Source organism: Lynx canadensis, chromosome F2, assembly GCF_007474595.2.
Source record: "Lynx canadensis isolate LIC74 chromosome F2, mLynCan4.pri.v2, whole genome shotgun sequence".
Classification (NCBI taxonomy): domain Eukaryota; kingdom Metazoa; phylum Chordata; class Mammalia; order Carnivora; family Felidae; genus Lynx; species Lynx canadensis.
This window is the reverse complement of record NC_044320.2, coordinates 1,799,210-1,820,071: the sequence shown is the minus strand read 5'-3', so window position 1 is coordinate 1,820,071 and position 20,862 is coordinate 1,799,210. Positions and strand designations below refer to the sequence as shown.

The 20,862-nt window shown below is 59.1% G+C and overlaps 1 protein-coding gene across 1 annotated transcript in view; it reads right to left on the bottom strand.

Moving 5' to 3' along the window:
* The window catches only part of TSNARE1 (t-SNARE domain containing 1), a 162,479-nt gene extending 142,987 nt beyond the window's left edge, over positions 1 to 19,492 (bottom strand). Inside the window, 1 exon segment of the mRNA XM_032591902.1 lies at positions 19,219 to 19,492. The gene's annotated coding sequence lies outside the window, so the exon portion shown is untranslated.
* Positions 19,493 to 20,862: the final 1,370 nt, after the last annotated feature.

Genomic DNA, 20,862 nt, shown 5'->3' with positions numbered 1-20,862 from the left:
CAGCACAGCCCCAGGACCCCTCTGTGTGGGACCAGGCGCGGAGGGGCCGAGTCCACCGGTCACAGGGAAAGGGGGCAAGGGCACACAAAAACCTCACTCGTGGGGCGCCTGGGTGGCGCAGTCGGTTAGGCGTCCGACTTCAGCCGGGTCACGATCTCGCGGTCCGTGAGTTCGAGCCCCGCGTCGGGCTCTGGGCTGACGGCTCGGAGCCTGGAGCCTGTTTCCGATTCTGTGTCTCCCTCTCTCTCTGCCCCTCCCCCGTTCATGCTCTGTCTCTCTCTGTCCCAAAAATAAATAAACGTTGGAAAAAAAAAAAAAAAAACCTCATTCGTGACGGCACCCCCTGTACGACCCCGTGCCCGGAGCACCTTCCCCCTCAGGGAGGGAGGACGCAGGGCGCTGGGGGCACAGTGAGGAAGCCCTGTGTAGGGGGAGCAGGGGAGACGTGGGACGGGGCCTTCTCCCAGCAGGCACCGTCACCACCACCAGCACCATCAACACCATATGTGTCTAGCTTCACCTCTAATCCCGCTGTCCCATCACACTGTCCCAGCAGGAGCAGCCCCACAGCAGCAGGACCGCCAGGAAACACCCCCGGCACTGCCACCTGCCATCACCCCCACTGCAGTGTCCTGTCCTCCCATGAGCCACCAGCCCCAGGGCCACCGCCCAGGCCATCAGCACCCCTCCTCGCCTGCAGCAGGGATGGGAGGCTGGTGGCACTTGGTCTGTTGTTTTAACGGGAGGAACTTCAGCAGGGCACCAGCTGAAGAGCAGAGACCCGTGCTGCTGGAGGGGGCAACGGCTGCAACAAGGTGTCAGGGAAGATGGCGGGGGAAGTGGGGCTCCCCTCTTTACAGATGGCAGAGTTAAGTCACAGAGGGGTGCCACCACTCGCCCAGGGTGGCAGGCAGCAGGCACAGGCCAGGGCCCCCAAACCCACACTCTTCACCACAGCACTGAAAACACAGACCCACCCAAGAGGAGTCTCCCAAGGGAGAGCTCTCCCTCACCCCCAGCCCCCAGCAATACCCCACAGCCCTCCCCTGACTGCACGCCCCAGCTGCTGGTACCGAGTGCCAGGCCAGTGGCTCTGACACCAGGACAGACCTGCACCTCCAGCCACTTGCCCCTGGGGTCAGGGGTCTGCAGAGAGGAGGCATCCCTGTGGGCAGGAGGGGCCGCCCGGGACGGAGGCACCCCCACTTCCGAGGCTCCCACAGGGACACCCTGGAGCTGTCCACGGTGCTGACTGCAACAGACCCACTCAGCTCCGAGCCCCCACAGGGCCAGCCTCTCCAGCCTGGAGCTCAGCCCTGCAGGGCTGGTGGCCCTTCTGTCATGGCAGAAGGGGGCCGGGGTGTGGATGAGTCCTACGTGCCAGCACCGGAACAGGCACGGGAACCACACCGACCTGTTTTCCTTCCCACAGTCTGGATCACTGAATACAAGGAAATGAACTGAGCATAGTTTTTCCTATTTCCTCCCAGAAATCACATTACGATGGTGAGGAGAATGACCCTCCCCCCACCAAAAGGTAATCAAACAAAAACCTTAAAACTAACTGAACACTTCGTATTCAGAGGAAGTAAGAAATGACTACAATTTGCAGCCCTACAACACAGGAAAAACCCACAAAGAGCAGGTGAGCTGAGCAGAGTCCTCACAGGAGGAAGTGCAGGGAATCAGAGTGGCGGGGGAGGGGGGGAGCAGCGCAGGGGCAGGTCTCGGAAGGACCTCACGTTCCCTGAACGCCACAGACTAACCCTGAGTCACTGAGAACAGAGCCAGGCAAGGAGGGATGTCAGAGGCAGCCCGAGAGGCCGGTCAGGCTATGTCAGCACAGCAGCCGTGACTATGGGGAGAAGTGCCCAGATGGGTGGCCTGCGGGCACAGGCTGCTCCCCTCTAGGCACCCCCTGCCCCACCTCTCTGAGAAGGGGGCAGGGAGAGTCTTACGAGGACTGATCCAGGGAAAAAAAAAAAACAATTTGTTCCAAAATGAACAATAAAGTCCCAAGAGCCAAAACAATACTGAAAAAAGAACAGAGTTGGAGGCCTCATACTTCCTGATTTTAAAAGTTACTACAAAGCTACGGTCATCAAAACTGTGATGTCGGCATAAATGTCGGCATAAAGACGGACACACAGACCAGCGGCAAAGACCAGAGAGGCCAGAAACAGACCCTCACGTATGCAGTCGAGTGATTCCAACCAGGGTCCAGGACCACTCACCAGGGAAGACCAGTCCCTTCAGCACACGGCTGGGAAACTGGACATCCGCACACAGCAAAACGAAGCTGGACACTTACCTAACCCCATACACAAAATTAGCGCAAAAAAAGATCAAACATGGGAGCCAAAGTCTAAAACTCAAGAGAGAAACACAGAGCAGCAGTTTCGTGGCGCTGGACGTGGCCGTGGCTGTTCAGTCTGGCACCAAAAGCACAGGCAAAAGAAGAAAAAAAAAAAAAGATGAATCAGACGCCATCAAAATTAAAGACTCTTGTGCATCAAAGCACACGATCAGCAGCGTGAAGAGGCAACCCACAGACCGGGGACAAACGTTTGCCAGGCACGTCTGATAAGGGATTAATACTGAGCATATAAAGAAACTTCCTAAAACTCAACAACAGAAGGGCCAGTCCTATTACAAACGGGCAAAGGGCCCCGCACAGACATTCCCTCGGAGAAGACGTGTGACGCGGACCCACGCTCGACATCGTGTGTCAGAGAAACGCAGGCCACGGCCACAGCGAGGTGCCACCTCACACTCAGAAGGACGGCTACTGTCAGAACAACCCAGGAAGCAACAAGAGTTGGAGAGGACGTGCAGAAAGGGAACCGCATGCACTCCCGGTGGGTGTGCAAAATGACAGCATTCCCACGTGACCCAGCAGCGCCACGTGTGGGCAGATACCTAAAGGAATCGAAGGAAGGGACGGAAACCACGTTGGCAGCGGCCAGAACACGGAAGAAACTCAAGTGTCTGTGGACGACGGGTGGACGGATGTGGTCCCTCCACCGCGCTACTGCTCAGCCTTGAAAAGGAAGGAAATCCCGACCTCCAGCAAAGATGAACCTGGAAGGCACGGTGCTAAATGCAAACAGCCAGACACCAAAGGACAAAGGCTGCGTGACTTCACCAGGAGGAGGTCCCCGGGGGCCTCGGGTTCTGAGACAGGAAGTAGAACGATGGAGGCACGGGCTGGTGGGGCGACGGGAGCTGGTGTGCAACGGGGACAGAGCTTCAGTTTGGGAAGAGGAGAGTTCTAGAGGTGGACGGTGGTCGTGGCTGCACAAGCTTATAAATGCATCGAATGCCACGGAATGATACACTTAAAAGTGGTTGCAGTGGGTGGCGCCTGGCAGGCTCTTGATCTCAGGGTCATGAGTTCAAGCCCTACACTGGCTGCAGAGTTCACTTTAAAAAAAAAAAATGATTATAACGGCAAATTTTATGTTATGTATATTTTACTAGAATAAAAAAAGAAAATTTTAAAACTTTTTAAAAAAGACCAGTGAAAGAATTGCCCAGCATTGATACACTACGAGGCGGGGTGAGGGACAAAGAATAGAGCAGGGACACCTGCCGAGAGGTGAGGGACACCCACACACCCCACACGAAGCAGAGCAAAGCCCTGAACTGCAGACTCACAAGCACTTGTCCCTCCGTGGGAAGTCCACAAGCAGAGTCGCAAGAACTGACTCAGAAAGAGAGAGAGAGAGTCTCGGCCCAGAAAACAAAGACAAGGGTCACAAAGGACAAAGACAAGAGAGGTGACCCGCTGAGGACAAAAGAAAGACATGACAGCCTCAGGAAGAAAACAAGCTGGGCAGGCCCGGGCGCCCTCCGAGGGAGGAGACCAAGGAGAGGCCTCTACAGGATGTGCAGAAGACAGAGGGTCCCTTCAACACGCACTTGGCGCCCCAGCCCAGAAGCACCGTCTGAACACGCAGGCCCCGCCCATCAGCCATTCTGAAAAAGCAAGGTCAGGGCAACCCTCCGCCTTCGGGGGGGGCATGATGAAAAGGGTGGGGAGCACCAAGCAAGCTTCCCCGTAGGTGCAAGACAGACAGACGTGGGGCTGGAGAGACAGACAGAAGGCAAACCACACAGGTGAGTGTGGAGAGGGGATGGAGGAGGAAGGGGACGGGAAGGGAGGTGGGCGAACCAGGTCCTCGCCTGGGCAGGAAGAGCTCCGAGGCAGAGGACGGACGGACCGCCGACGCTTTCGTGACAAGTACAAGTAATAATGGCACGAAGGTAGAGCTGAGTAAGGGAACCAACTGTGCTGACCGCACCCGAGTGAGGAGAAGAAAATAACAAGGCGCATCATCACAGCCACGACTCGCGGAAAGGGTACTTGTTCCTCGCTGCCGTCGAGCGAGGACCGCGGACTTGACGGCAGACCAGACAGAGCCGCGGGTTCTGCAGGTCGGGACAGTTTCTGCAGGTCAGGAGTTCGCCCGGCCGCCTGCGGCTCTGGGAGGCGGCTGAGACCCCTGGCTGAACACGGGTCCGTGCGGCCACAGGGCTGCGGTCAGCTGGTCAACCCTGGGCCAGAGGCCCCCCGCCCCCCTCCGGCCCTGCACCACAAGTCCTTCTCACTCTCAGACTCTCTCACTTCTCCCTGGACAAAGTCCTCTGCTTTTAAGGGCTCAAGGAATCACTTTGAGCCTACCCAGATAATCCAAGATCAACTCTTCCTTTTAGGGACCACAACCTTAATTACACCTGCAAAGTCCCTTTCTGCCATAACACACTCCCAAGTTTCATGGCTTAGGGTGGCTCCACAGGGTTGAAGGGTCGGGGGGGACGAAGACAGGAGGAGATAATATTCTGCTTGACACAGAAGGTACTTAATAAGGCGGTCCCCACACACAGAGCACTAATGGCATTACGTGAGGCAGCAAAACAAAGGGAACCCTTACAGCAGATACAGACTCTGCCTAAATGTCAGAACTATACAGACTTCAAAAAATAAACAGAGAAGAAAAACCCACCAGAGAGTAGAAGACGTCAAACACACACACACACACAACATGAGAGAACTTAAATCAAATATAATTGATCTACCAACTATCGTACGTTAGTTTACCTTCTCCGGTGAAATTAAAAAAAAAAAAAAAAAGATTCTCAGATCGGATCACACAGCCAAATCCAACTTCATGTGGCACATAAGAGACACATCTGAGGTCCTTCAAAAGGGTCAGGAATAAAAGGATGTGCAAAGGCATACCAACAAATGCAAACTAGCGGAAGCACCATTTGTCACGACCCGAACGCAGGCAACACAGAAATGGGACGGAGAAGGGCACTTCATGATACTAACAGGTGCAACTGAGAATAAAAATAAAATAGTTTTAAATAGCCGTGCCCCACGCCACACAGCAGCCAACATTCACAGGAGAGACAAGGAGAAAGAGACAGAAATGTGCCGACGGCAGAGACCACGATTCACTCGCCTTGGTCCACGGCAGAGCCAGCGCACAGGAACCAAGGGGACATGTGACCCAAATGACACGGCTGAGGCTGTGGAACTGACTGGTACACACATCAGCCTCCACACATCCAGGTTCGAAAACAGAGCCTCTTTCCGAGCACCTGTGACACAGTGACAAAAACAAACTCCACATTAAGGCCACAAGGAAAACTGCATAAAACCCAGAAAGTCCAAAAGGGAACAGTCCGTATTCCCTACTCAAAATGCAACTAAAACTTTCGTTAATGACAAAACCAATGACTCAAAAGGCACGTCACTTGGAAATTTTAAACCTTGCTCCTGAACGATCCTTCGACCAAACAGGATAATATCAGCCAAAATCACAGAGCTTCCAGCAGTGATGATACAGAAAACATACTTGATCAGAACTTAAGAAAAAGCTCTTCCACAGGAAACACTTTTTGGAAAAAAACATAAACAAATGAATCAAGCATACAAATCAAACACCGAAGAAAACAGACAACCTGAAAAAAAGCAAAGGAAGTTAACTGTAAGCGAAAAGCGATGAGTTACAAGGCAGAGAAGCAGAAAAATGAACTCAACGAGAACATCTTAAAGCCGAATCTGTGAAGAACAGTGAGAGTGACAAAAGAATCACTGCGGTCGGCCCTTGAACAAGGGGTGTCCGGACTTCAGGAAGGCTTCCAGCCAGCAGGCGGCCATCACTGGCCAAGCTTCTGGGGAGGCGCAGGCTACACACAGATTTCTGACCGTGCGGGGCGACAGTGAGCCCACCCCCCACTGTGTTCAACGGCCAAGTGTAGCAGCTAACCCAACCAAGCAGCGGTGGGAGCAAACGGGAGGGAAACAGCCCCAGAGACCAAGAAAATTAAGACTCATAAGAGACCATTTTCCTCGAGTGTACGTGAATTAATCTGGCAGCCTGGATGAGACTGATATTTGTCTGGGAACATGTGTGTGATTTAGAAGACTGACCCCAGCAGAAAAAACTTAAAAAAGAACTCTCTTTCTTAAAACGGAAACAAACAAACTAACAAAAAAGCCCCAGCCCCCTCCCCCACAAGCTTCACAGGCGAACTCTACTTGCCCCGTAAAGACCTCGTAATTCAAAATAAAAATAATAAAAAGTGAAAAGACCATGTAATTCAGTGTTATCAAACTATTCTTGAGAACACACAAGATTTCTTTTTTTTTTCTCTTTTTAATGTTTATTTATTTACTTTGAGGGGGGGCGAGAGGGAAAGAGAGAATCCCAAGCAGTCTCCGTGCCATCAGTGCAGAGCCCAACACGGGGCCCGACCCCCCGAACCGTGAGATCACGAGCTGAGCCGAAATCAAGAGTTGGAGGCTTAACGGCCTGAGTCCCCCAGGCGCCCTGAGAACACCGAAGATTCCTAAGTGACCTTCAGGAAGCAAGCGCAGCACTGGTACCAAACCCCGAAGAAGGCGCGGATCCACCTTCGTGTAACGAGCAGCACACGGACGCTGAAGTAAACGAAAGCAGAAGCACCGGGCGGCCCTTACGCGATCACGAATCAGACCACGCGAGGCACGTCCACCGGGTCAAGAGCGCGCCACCCTCAGCGATGCCACCCGTATGAGGTCTTACGTTTACGTATCCAAGGAGAGAAGTGCTGCGATTGTCCCACACGTGACCTTCAGAAAGGGAACTGACCAATCTCAACGGTGATTTTTGCTTCAAAAGAAAAAACACAAGAGAAAGGACGGGCTCTTCCTGGGCTCGTGACACATTTGTACCTTACTCCAAAAGCCACGCCCACCAGGCGCCCATGACAACCGCAGTTAGTCACGGTAACAGTGCGGGAACCGGCCCCCACGACTGGTAACAGGCAGAACCCAGGGACGAGACTGGAGAGGGAGGGGTACACAGCACCGCCAGCTCTGCCTGGACACCTGAGAACCCACGGTAACCACACTAAACCACAGGAGGGCCCAGCGAGGTAGCAGGGGACCGAGTTTTATGCAGATACCGACAGGATTCGCACGCGCTCACGCAGACAGGGGACAGCACGGAAAAGGCTCCTCGCGGTAAAAAGGCCAAAACTTCCTGCAAAGAAAGCGCGGCGATGCTGAAGAAGAACGCAAAAGGGGACCAAAACGAGTGGGAAGATAAGCCACAGCTCGAGCGGAAGTCTCGGGATCACAAAGATGTCACTCTCCCGAGTCAACTTACAGCTTCACCACAAGTCCAACCTGAAACCAACCTGAAACCAAGGTGGTTTGGGGGTTCTGAGTGTGTGCACGCGTGTTTGGTGGACGGGCTGGGCAAACAGACAAGCTAATTCAAAGTCCACACGAAGACAATCTAGAAAACGCCCCCCACAATTAGGACAGACGAGCACTGTGTTCTCAGAGATGTGAAAACACACAGTAAGGCGTCAGTAACTGAAGCAGCGTCTACATCTGCACACGCGGACAAGGGAACAGCTCGCAGAAAGCAAACACCGTCGACTCAACAAAGAGCAAAAAGTTGGGAGACATCACACGCCTGGACTTCAAAATACATCACAAAACCACAGAAGTTAGAACAGTAGCAACTAGCATGCAGACAGACATACGGACCAACACAACAGAGCCCAGGAATAAGCCCACACAGCCAACTGACCTTCGACACGCGTGCCGAGAACACACGGCAGGGAAAGGACAGTCCCTTCAACAAAAGGTGCTGGGAGCACTGAAGCCACAGATGCAAAAATGAAGCTGGACCCCATCTTACACTGTGCACAAAACCAACTCAAAATTAAAAATGCAAAGGTTTATAAGACCCAAACTGTAAAACTCCTAGAAGAAAGCCCAGGGGGAAGCTTCATGACATCAGTCTCAGCAACGGCTTCATGGAGCACAAGGCGACAAAAACAGAGAAATGTCACTTCATCAAACTAAGAGGCGTCTGCAGACCCAAGCAAACCGTCAACAGAGTGAGAAGGCACCCAAGGAATACGACGTGTGCAAGCCAGAGATCCGATGAGGAGCTAATCTCCAAACCATACGAGGAAATGCTACAGCTCAACACTAAAAGATAATAGCATAACTCAATTATAAAACGGGCTGAGGACTTGAACAGACATTTCTCCAAAAAGACATACAAATGGCCAACAAATATGTGAAAGAATGCTCAACACCACTAATTACCAGGGAAATGGAAGTCAAAACCAGTATGAGATACTACTTCGCGTCCGTCAGGATGACCATCAAAAAACCAAAAGCTAACAAGCGTTGGGGAGGATGTAGAGAAATCACAACCTGTACACAGGGTTAATGCAAAACGGCACGGCCACTGTGCAAAACAGCGTGGAGCTTCCTCAAAAGAATAACACTAGAACTACCAAATGACCCAGCAACCCCACGTCTCCGTATTTACCCAACAAGAACTGAAATCAGGATGTCGCAAAGAGAGGGTAGCACTCCCGTGCTCACGGTGGCACCGTTCACAGGGGCCGATACAGAAACCACCTCCACACCCATCCACAGAGAAACGGCACCTCCATACCATGGAATGTTATTCAGCCTCGAAAAAGAAGGAAGGTCTGTAACACGCGCCAGCACAGATGAGCCGTGAGGACGCTGTGCTCAGTGCCATCGGCCAGTCACAGGACAAACACCGCACGACGGCATTACATGACGCATCTGAACCAGCCAAATTCACAGAGTCAGGGGCACGGCGGCCGGGACTGAGCGGAGGGGGAAACCGGGAGCTGGTAATCAACGGACACAAAGCTTCGGTCGAGCGAGACGAGTACGGCCGAGAGATGGGCTCTACGACACCGTGCCTCTGGTCAGCAACACGCTTCGTACACCTGCGTTTAGGACAGCAGGCTTCGCGCTGCGTGTTCTCGCCGTTAGGAAAAAACACACCTTTAAGAAAAACCTAAACAGAGATGGGAATTCAGGGCATGACTAAGCTAGAACCTAAAACTGGCAGGGTAAGACCATCTGGATGGGACTCCTGCTGAAGCATCTGGAAAAGGCGAGTCGGACTCGTACCTCACACCCCACACCGTAACAGACACACGGATGGAAACTTTAAAAATAAAACAGCGAACACTAGGAGAAGACTGCGTTGCTTTGTAAACGCGAAAAGCAGCCCTTGTCAACTGTACTCGAAATCCAAAGCCACGATATAAAGGTTGATGAACTGAACCCCAGAAGAGCTTCTGGATGGCGAAAGAGAAACAATAACCAGAGAAGGCAAGTGACCTAACGCATCTGACGCTCAAAGGGCTAATTTCCATAGGCTGTAGGAAAAAGATCAACAACACGCTTTGTGAAAATGAACAAAGAAACAAAGTGCACAAAATACAAAGGCCTCTTCGACGTATAAAGAGACAGCACACTTATTCCTAATGAAGGGAATACAGACGCGTCCCTCTCTGAAGCTTGCTCACTGCCGGCACGGAGAGCGCGGGGGCAGTCGGGCGCCTCCCGGCCTTCCCGGGGCACAAAACACACTGCGCTCGGGAAGGCGGGTTGGCAGTGTGCCTCATCGCCCGAAAAGCATGTCTCTCTGGGCCAGAGTCGGCCCTGCAGGGCACCTACCCTGCACACACACTGTCCTTAAACAGGGACGAAGGCTGTTCCTTCCGCAACACGCGAGGACCGGAAAGCACCTACGTTGGCACCAACAAAGGACTACTGAGTTGATTCTGGCACATCCGTGCTGGAAACACCCTGTAGCTGTGTTCAAAAGGAAAAAAGAGAAGCCCTCTGTGTCAATATAGAAAGGTCTCCAGGACATTCTGTTTAGAAGGAGGAAACAAACACCAAGGCGCACAGACTTGTCAGCACACGACTCGCGAGACACAAAGGAAAAATGTTTGGCTGATACTGATATTCATAGACCGGGCAGCGTGTATCAGAAACCAGGAACAGTGTCACCTGTGGAGCGGAGGACGGGGCCGGCTGCCATGGGGGCACTTGGAACTCTGGGCTGCGTGCGTGCTCGCGGACCACATGAACCGTTCGAAGTGCAGAAATGCGAGGGCACCGGAAGGGTTCCCTGCGGTGCATCCACACTGCAGAGCAGGACTCAGTCACGAAAAGAAACAGACTACTGACACGTGTGGCAACCTTGGGAAATCTCCAGGGAGCTATGCCAAGGGACAGAGCCAGTCCCCAGAGGAAACATGCCATACGGGACTCCGTTTAGGTGACACTCTTGACGTGACACTGGAGCAAGAAGGGCGGATTGGCCGGTCCCAGGAGTTGGGGGGGGGGGGGGGGGGGCAGGGCAGGAAGATGGGCGTGGCTGTAAAAGAGCCACACGGGAGGGGTCCTCTCAGCGGCAGAAAGGAAAACAGCCTGTGCTTGAACTGCAATCCTGGGTGTGACAGCACACGAGGGCTTTGCAAGACATCACCGCTGGGGAAACCGGGGAAGGGTCCACAGGACGGCTCAGAATTCTTTCTCACAGCGACATGTGAGTGTACCATTGTCACGAAATTAAACACGTAACAGAAAAAAGGCACCAGGCTGTCCGTCTCCGTGCCCGGAGTCACTGAGTGGACAGAGCAGGGGCCATATTCAATCTGAGCTGGTTTCCTGAGCACCTGCCTCCTGGAATGTGGGACTAGACAGGGCCCAAGCTCTCTGTGCACAGGGGACCCCCCCCAGGAGGAAGAGGGAGGAAGCCCAGGAGAGAAGGGTGGTCTTCCAAATGCACAAAGTCGCCTGGCCAGGCGGTGTGAGCATCAGCAGAGCTGGCCACCAAGTCTGGTTCCCTCCCTCGGGAAGCAGGGCGGCACCATTGTCCCCGGCCCCCTGAGGCAGAGCCACCGGAGTCCTTCCGGACAACGAGTTGGGAACAAAAGCAACCCAGCTCCCTTCTGAGCCAAGCATTTAGTTCCCAGGACCAGAGCCCCAGAGTTCTTTCCCTGTGGCGGGAAGGCTACATTCTCAACGGTGGCTGCTCGGTCAGCCTGGGTCTCTGACGGCACCGAGCCCGTCCTGCCGATCCCTGGGGGATCGCCTGGGGGAAGCTGTTACCTACGGCGGTGAGAGCCACCTGTATCCTTAGGACCCCCACCCGCCCAATCACATCCGCGCCTACACCCGTCTGTCTGACCTCACCCCCGCCAACCTGGCCCTCCTCCGTGCTGCCCGTGGGGCCCCTCTCCCACGATGGCCTCCACACCCTCCTGCAGGTGGCCAGAGGCACAGAGGTAGCAGGTGGTCTGCCCCAACGTGCTGTCAGACCGGGAGGCCGGGCACGGCTGGGGCCACAGGGGCAGGCAGCTCTGGCCTCTGCTCCCCGCGTGTACCACGGATGCCGAACCAGGTTCACAACTGTCCCCGGTGACAGAATCCCTCCTTCGGACAGTACAGGTGACACACGAATCCAGAGCTGTTCTGGGTAACGGGAGGGGGCACACAGGGCAGGGGTGACTAGAGCCCCCATGCCCGGTCCCAGTGAGCGATGTCAAACCTGCTGGCCTAGCAGCTCTCCACACTCCAGGCTCCACAGTGCCACGGGGCAGCCGGCGAAAGACAGAGCCCAAATTCCACGGCCGACACGCGGGCTTCCACTCCCAGCTCTGCCGAGCTTGCTTCCGGCCTTGGGAGAACGAAGTCCCCTCTCGCAGTCCAAGAGAAGGGACCTGCCCACTGCCCTGCTCCCATCAGTGACACGAAGACCACCCACCATGCACTCGGCTCACAGCCTGAGGCGCTCCTCAGGGCCCCCGCGGCACTGCGCACACATCACCCACCTGCCAAAGGTCCGTGGCGGCCGGCTCACCCCTGTCCTGGGAAGCAGGGAGCTGGGAGTCACCCCTCCCCCACCCCGCCCCACCCGGGCTCCAGCTCCAAGCAGCCCTCTCCTCTTGCTGTGAGGAGTGCACACGGCACACGTGAGTAACCTGCTCAGGGCTGGCCCACCCATGCTCTCAGTGCCCCTCACAGCTTCCCACCCGCTGGAGATGTGGGGGTGACCCCAGGTGCACCAGGGGCCCAGCAGAGGGTAACAGCCCTTTCCAACTGCTAGCCGGTGCTTGCACAAGTGTCTATCGAGCGCCTACTATGTGCCAATCCCTGCCTGGGGCCACGGGTGACCCAGGGGAGCGCACGGGGAGCCCGACACCACGGGCAGCGAGGAACCAGCCAGGTGAGACTCTGTGTGCCCTGCCCTCCCGAAGGACTCAAGCAGGCCCCACAGACGGGGCAGGCTTCCAGACAGCAGAACTCAACCCAGCCTTCACCTGGAGGGGACCACCCGGCAGGGCTGGCACCAGCTATTCCAGACAGACAGACAGACAGACAGCAGAGCTGACATCTGGCTCGGGAGGCCAAGAAGTCGGCCGGGCAGGCTGACCGAAGGCCGCAAAGGTGATCAGGTCAGACGGCGAGGAGCTGCAAAGCCGAGGGAGGGAGGCGGCCCTACGGTGCGAGCACCCCCCAAGTGCTGCCCGCAGGAGAGGGACAGACCGACCAGCACCACGCCTCGGCAAGGACAGCCACAGTGTGAGGAACGAGCGAGGAGCCCCGGCTGGAGGCTGCAGACTCTCTGGACCCGGGACCAGGAAGGAGGAGACGGGGCTCTGCCCCCACCACCGGCCCACGCTCATTAGCGCCCTCGCTGTGGGTGACGCAGCAGGGGAAGGAGGCCAGACCTGAGTAATGAGTCCGACTCCTCGACTCCTCGTCAGCACAGCTGCTAAAAGCCGGTGCGGAGCAGGAGCCCAGCCCGGGAAGGGGGCTGTTGTGCTGAGTGGGTCTAACGTGGGGGAAGACTGATTCCGGGCTGCTGGTTCAAAAACATGCCCCCTTCCAAAGACTTGGCTGGGATGGATTATGGATCCCAATGGAAGGCAGCCGAAGGTGGCCGGGGGGGGGGGGGGGGGGTGCACCCATCTCCTCCGTGTTGCCTCTGTCCAGCACCTTAATGCCCCCACTGTCCCTCAGGGTGCCTGTCTGCCCCCCCCCCGCCATCTTCCCCAGAGGCCATCCCCCCTCCTCCGTCACAGCCGCCCTGCGGCCCCAGTGTCCCCTGCGGGCCCAGTCTGCACCCCTCAGACCACACCCAGGGTCTGCCCCGGGGGACAGGAGGACACATGTGAACAGGTGGGTGCCCAAGCGTGGCACCAGGCCCCAAAGCCCTGAGAATGCCGACTCAGTGACAGGACATCTTTCCGTGGGCCGGGGAGAGCCAGCCACCAGCCACCAATGAGCTCATTCCATCCCCCCACCCCCTTCCATCCAGCCTCACTGGTCCGCCTCGGCCTCCAGTCCCCAGGTGCTAGTTTGCACTTTGATACCTGGATTCCCTAAAGCCCTCAGACCTTTGCCAAGCTCTCCTTTAGAATGAGCCTGATGGCAGCTCCAAATGGGAGAGGGGCCCAGGATTAAGTCTGTATAACATAATCACGGCACCATTAACACGGCCACTAACTCACAGGGCATCCTTCAGGGCGGAGGCGCCTTCCAGCCCCCAAGCGGTGGGACAAGAATGCGGGGCAGACGGGGCAGCTCAGGGATGACCAGACGGGTCCCTTACGGGCCTGTGCCTGTGGATGAGCCACCCAGGCCGGGGAAGTCTCCTGACCTGAGGAACACAAGGAGCCCAGCAGGGGCCAGGCAGACACCAGAGGTCAATAATCAGGGGTGACTACGGTCGGTCCCCCCGCATTCCTGCTAATCCAACTCGAAAACGACCCACACCTCACCTTCCCCGTCCAGCAGAGCCGGCCCTCCGAAGGGGGGGTCCAGCCCGAGGTCACTCAGAAGGGGGGCACTCCCTCAGCCCCACAGCACCCCCCTTCCCGCACCCTGGGCACCCCTCCCCCACCCCAGGGCTTCAGTGTCCGCCCCTGCGACGGCCCCCGCTGCCCGGATGGCTGCAGGACCACAAAGGGCCAGCTCGGGGACACGCTAATGAGGACATCAGTCAGCACGCTACAACTAAGACCCTGAGCTGCCACATCTGCAGGGCCTCACTGTTTCCGTAGCAGGATGCTAACTCAGTCGGGGCTGGTCCCAGTCCCCTCTCAGGGGACATCAGAGACAGAAAATAAGACCATTTCCCGTCGATCCATTAAAGAAAACAGTAAAGGTTTACCGGGCCAGAGCTCCAGGCTGGGGGCTCATGGGGTCAGCGTGACGACCAGGCTCTGCTCTCCCAAAGCAGGAGCCCCGCGAGCACCCCGCCATCCCGGTCCCCGGCCCGTGATCCCTCCACCGAGGGGATCTGCGGCACTGTTACACCACCACGGACCCAGCCACATGATACTGAGCCACGGGGCCCACAGGCCTGGACCTCCCACTGCCCCCGGCAGCCTCCCACCACCAGCCCCGGGTGCCATCTGGCCCAGACCCCTGCCCCGCGCCCCAGCCTAGTTCCCCCAGCCATCCTCAGCCGGGCTGGCCTGTGGGAGACCTGCACGCCTTTATGCCTTCCCTCGTGTCTCCTGCTGCCTGCAACCGCCTTCCCGCCCCCGAGCCCAGATGATGCTCAGCATCCGAGAGTCAGCTGAGGCCTCACCAACTCCCAGGACCCCTTCCCAGGTATGTACCCAGACCCTCCAGCCCCACCCACAGCCACACGCAGAGCGGGGGCCCTCTCTACACCCCCGCTGACCACGCGCTGTGACCTCACTCTGTGACATACGCACGGCAGCATCCTTGAGGACGCCAGGAAAGCCGTCGGGGTGGCCCCCAGCTGCTCACCACGTACCCTGAGCCTCTGTGCAAGACCCGGCCTTCGAAACTCCCTGAAGAGTGTTCCACACCTCAGATGGCAGCCCTGAGCAGAGACCGTGGGAGGGGCCCTGCCAGAGATCCTGTGCGTTCAGGCACCGGCCCAGCACACCTGTAAGGACACCTGCAGCCCCCCAAACTGGGCCGAGTCCTGACGAGGCTTCCCCAAGCCTGGGGCGGACCTACAAGCGGGGAAGGGCTCCACCCAGCGTGGTTTGGGTTTGAAGCCAAGTGTGGAATCACCTTTCCTTTACTTCACACCTGTCCCAGCCCTTACTAGGGTTTCGGGCTGACGGGGACAATCCCATAGCCGTAACAGGCTGCGGAGGGCAGCCCTGGGCTGCAGGGAACGCACGGAACCAAGGGCCCCCGGGAGACACCACTGTCCCCGTTGCTCGGCTGGCTCAGGCACCTGCAAGGCACCGGGTTCAGCTCGTTGGTGAGTCCTGTTTTCTCCACCGGGATGTGGGCCAAGACAACTAACTCCCTTCCTAGGGGAGGTTCCCTGGCTCCACAGGAGCGCTGACCACAGGTTCCAGCCGGCTCCGTCACAACCAACCTCACTTCTTCAACAAACAGCCACCCGCAGCCACCGGCTCCAGGCCCGGGCCACAGACGGGCATTCAGAGGTGCGGCTCCCGTGGGTGGGGGGTCGGGGGGCAGGCCGGCTGCATCTGCCACGGAGGCCCAGCCCGGGTGCGGGAGGAGCCCTCCCTGGGCCCCAGGCCGTCGCCTGGCAACAGGTACAGTCACTCTCGTCACCTGCCTCCGCACACCCAAGCGGGATCAGGGTGCTCACGGCAGGGCGCAGAAGCACAGGCCGGCACCAATGCTGAACCACCAGACGCTTGGCCGCGCAGGAGGGCCCCCACCCCGTCCCTTTGGTCTGTCTGCTCTGTCACCCAGGCTGCGGCACGGGCCCGGGGTGGGCTCAGGAGACGGGCAGCGCGGGGCGGCCGGGGGCGCAGAACCGGAGTCCAACAGGACGCCCAGCTTCAGATTACCAGCGAGTCCGTCCTGACTGTCGCCAGCCAAACCGGATTCTGACAAACGGCATCGACTCCAGCTGCCCTGAGCCGCACACCTAGTTCCACTTGCACACACACGGTAGTCAGAACGGATCCAGTGACCACACACACAGCGTGTAAGTTAAGTAAGTAAATAAATAAGTAAATCAATCAACCAATCAATCAGGCCTCGGCCTGGGCCAGCTGTTCACACCCCAAACAGGAGTAACAACAAGGTGCCCAAACCTTGGAAGCATCGGTGTCCCAGGCTGGATGGGTGGTACCTTAGGACTTCACAGTTAAGGGACTTGGGGCAAGTCTCCTTTCCTGTGCCTCAGTTTCTTCATCTGTACTATGAAAACATAAGAGGCCCTGTCCCGGGCTCACTGTGGAAATGAACTGAGCTATGGAGCCTAAACAGCTGAGGACCAGAGCCTGGCCCCCAGAGGACCACGTGAGCATGGCAGGTACGACTAGTGTTAAACCCCCACGACACCCACCCACCCTTTCTGGCCGACCAAACATCACTGTGCTGCCTGGCCCAGCTCAAAGCCCATGACCTGCGAAGCCCCCCTTTTCTGCGACCCCAGAAAGACCCCTCCCTTCTCTGAGACCCCGGGAAGACCCCCCCTTCTCTGGGACCCCGGGAAGACCCCCCCTTCTCTGGGACCCCGGGAAGACTCCTCCCTTCTCTGGGACCCTGGGAAGACCCCCCCTTCTCTGGGACCCCAGAAAGACCCCTCCCTTCTCTGAGACCCCGGGAAGACTCCCCCTTCTCTGGGACCCCGGGAAGACCCCCCCCTTCTCTGGGACCCCGGGAAGACCCCCCCTTCTCTGGGAACCCGGGAAGACCCCCCCTTCTCTGGGACCCCGGGAAGACCTGCCCCTTCTCTGGGACCCCGGGAAGCCCTCCCCCTTCTCTGGGACCCCGGGGAGACCCCCCTTTCTCTGGGACCCCGGGAAGACCCCCCCCTTCTCTGGGACCCCGGGAAGACCCCCCCTTCTCTGGGACCCCGGGAAGACCCCCCCTTCTCTGGGACCCCGGGAAGACCCCCCCCTTCTCTGGGACCCCGGGAAGACCCCCCCTTCTCTGGGACCCCGGGAAGACCCCCCCTTCTCTGGGACCCCGGGAAGACCCCCCTTCTCTGGGACCCCGGGAAGACTCCTCCCTTCTCTGGGACCCCGGGAAGACTCCTCCCTTCTCTGGGACCCCGGGAAGACTCCTCCCTTCTCTGGGACCCCGGGAAGACTCCTCCCTTCTCTGGGACCCCGGGAAGACTCCTCCCTTCTCTGGGACCCCGGGAAGACTCCTCCCTTCTCTGGGACCCCGGGAAGACTCCCCCTTCTCTGGGACCCCGGGAAGACCCCCCCCTTCTCTGGGACCCCGGGAAGACCCCCCCCTTCTCTGGGACCCCGGGAAGACCCCCCTTCTCTGGGGCCCCGAGAAGACCCCCCCCTTCTCTGGGACCCCGGGAAGACCCCCCCTTCTCTGGGAACCCGGGAAGACCTGCCCCTTCTCTGGGACCCTGGGAAGCCCTCCCCCTTCTCTGGGACCCCGGGAAGACCCCCCCCTTCTCTGGGACCCCGGGAAGACTCCTCCCTTCTCTGGGACCCTGGGAAGACCCCCCCCTTCTCTGGGACCCCAGAAAGACCCCTCCCTTCTCTGAGACCCCGGGAAGACTCCCCCTTCTCTGGGACCCTGGGAAGACCCCCCCCCCTTCTCTGGGATCCTGCAGCACACATCCATCCTTGTCGTTAAGGGTCCAGGGCGTGCTTGGTCCAGTACGAGTCTTCTCTCCCCAACCGGAAGGTAACCGAAAGGTAAGCCGGCCTCCTTGCCTCTAGCTTCCCCTCGTCTTGAACACACGCCCAGCCATGACTGCATTTCTCACCATGCACTCTTTGCTGGCCTGTGTCACCAGTCCACTCTCTCATCGCAGCCTGCTGGGCGCCCACACCACTCCAGACTCTGGGCTAGGCACCCAAGATGCAAGGGTGACCAAGACGGAGGTCCCTATGCCCCAGGGGCTCTCAGCCACGTGTGCGAGATAAACACACACACACACACACACACACACACACGCACAGACGGATCACTTCAGTGCAGCAGAGAAGGCAAGCTAAGCACCAGGGCCCAGGGCCACAAGCCTGTGGGTGAACCTCATCCAGGGGAGGCAGGGGACAGGAAGGTTCCAAAGGGGATATCAGGAACACTAGGGCGTTCCAAGCAGAGGACCTAACTGTCATGTCGGTGAAAAAAAGACGTGGGACGCAGGAAACAAAGCATCCGAACCGGCTGGGTACCTGAAGCAGGCCGTGGAAGATGTGGCTGGAGGGACAGGCAGCAGCCACACCCCGACCTTCACCCTGCAGGCTGCAGGGAGCTGGAGAAGGGGCTTAAGGACGCCTGCCTGCCTGCCTGTGAGCCAGCAGACAGCAGCTCCTGTGGCCAGGCACCCATCTCACCCGCACACGGAAGTCATCTGGACACAGGGCGGCCAGGCCAACGGAGGACAGATGTGGAGGTGGCCCGGCCGAAGCGCCACTCTTCCAGGAAGCCTTCCCGGATCTGCCCGTCTCCCACAGCCGCCTGCAATGGCGACTTGGCTCCTGATCCCGTGCTGTCCTGGGCAGGCATCTGCTGCACCAGATTTCTACCGAGGACCCAGCACAGGAGAGGCTGAACCTCGCCAGAGTACCCTCTTAAACAGGCTGGACACTGCAAGACTGACGAGCGTCACCTGTGTCTTTCACCCAAACTCGGCGCCCCTGCTAGGGTAGAGTGGAGAACCCCCATCCCTGCCTCCCAGGGACGGCACACACGCGTGGCAGTGACAGAACAGAAGAAGCCAGAAAGGCAGGGAGGCAAACCCTGGCGGGAGAGGTAGTCAGGAGAGCCGCCCAGCCCCCAGAACTAGGAGCAGGGCCGAGGCGGGCAGCGGAGGGAGGGGGCCAGGTGAGGCTGCGACGGCAGAGGCCTATCTCGTCCAGCGGCCAGGCCCGCAGAACTTTCTGCGACGGGGCAGCGTTCCATACCTGTGCCACGCGTGGCTGCTGCCACCACGCCGGACGGCGCCCACGGAGCCCCGGGCCCCGGAGCAGTGAGTGAGGTCCCCGACAGGAGGCCCCAGCTGGGCTCCCACGGGGCCAGGTCACACCTGGTCACCTGCAGACTACTCGGGCGGGAGGACCTCGCGCTCAGAACCGGGAGGCGCCTCGTAAGCCAAACGTGGCTGAGGGCAGAAAGGCGCGGAGGGGCCGCCCCCGAGGCCTTGTGGCTGAGGGCCGCCCCCTGCGCCCCACAAGTGGGAACCGAGGCCTCAGGGAGACCGCGCGCATGCGCCCTCAGGTGGGTCCCAGCAAGGGCGCCCTGGGGGCGGAGCCGGAGCGCCCCCGGCCCTCCCGTCCGCCCCGCCCCCGTCCACCCGGGCCTCCCGCCGAGACCACGCCCCCTTGTGACCACGCCCCGCGCCGGCCCCGCCCCCTCCCGCGGCCAGCCCCTCCCTCGGAGGCCCCACCCCCTCGCCCCGCCCCCGCAGGCCCCGCGCGCCCCTCCCGACCCCCGACCCCCGCACCCCCACACCTCGGGCCGCGCGCCCTTCCCGGAAGGGCCCCCCTGGCCCTGCCTGGCCCCGCGGCCCGACCCCGCCACCTCACCTGGGCCGGGGTGGTTCGCGGGCGCGCTCCGCTCGCTCTCGGCGGGAGGGGCGGTGCAGGGGGCGGAGCCGGGACCCAAACATCACGTGACGACCTCTCCCGCGCCGGGCGAACGCCGCGAGACCGCCCCCCCGCGCCCCACCCGCCAGTCCCATCGGCCTCGGCGCCTTGCGCCAGCCAATGGCCACTCGAGCCGCGCCGCGCCGTGGACGGCGTGCGCCTCAGGACTACAAGTCCCAAACTGCCCCGCGTGGACGACCGGAAACGGCCGGAGACGGCGGCCGGCTGGGCCAGAAAGCCTTCTCTGACTGGAGCTCCTGGCTGGCGTCGAGGCCGTGGTCCTCGAGGGCCGCACGAGGGTCCCCGGAAACGCTCAGTCCCTTCCCCAGCCCCTTGAGGTGGCAGGTGCGCTGTCACCCCCGAGCCTCGGTCTCCCATCCGTGGAACCAAGGCGGGCGGGGGGGGTGAGGAGGGTGAGGATGAAAGTGAGCTTGGACAAGGCGAGCCCAGCCCTCGGCCTCAGAGGCCTTCGCCCCGGGTGGCAGCCCCGCGGGGCCTCTGCCCAGGAGCAGCACTTGGCCCTCTAGAGACCTTCGTGGGGTCGGGCTCCCTCCTGCACGCTGCCTGCGCCCCCTGAAGAGCTGGACCGGTGGCTGTGTGCCCTCCGGCCCGCATGCCCTGTGCCTGAGCCTGCTTGCCCGCAGGCGAGCCCAGAGCCGCCGCTGGGGCTGGGTCCTTCCCACCTCCGTACCAGCCCTGCCTCCTCGGCCCAGGTCCAAGGCAGCGTCCTAACAACTGCTGGTGATCAGGCCTGGAGGGGTGTGGGCAGGGTTGTCCCCACACGGCCAAGCATCTCCATGCGGGGGTTGGGCGTGGGCTGCCTCCTGTCCGCCAGGACTCCTGGATCGCCCTGCTCCCCGATGCCCGTGACATTACGGGATCTTCAGTTTGGGCACAGATGTGTGTGTGAACAAGTCCTGGGCACGTGTGTGCACAGCACACAAGTGCAAGGGCGTGCACATG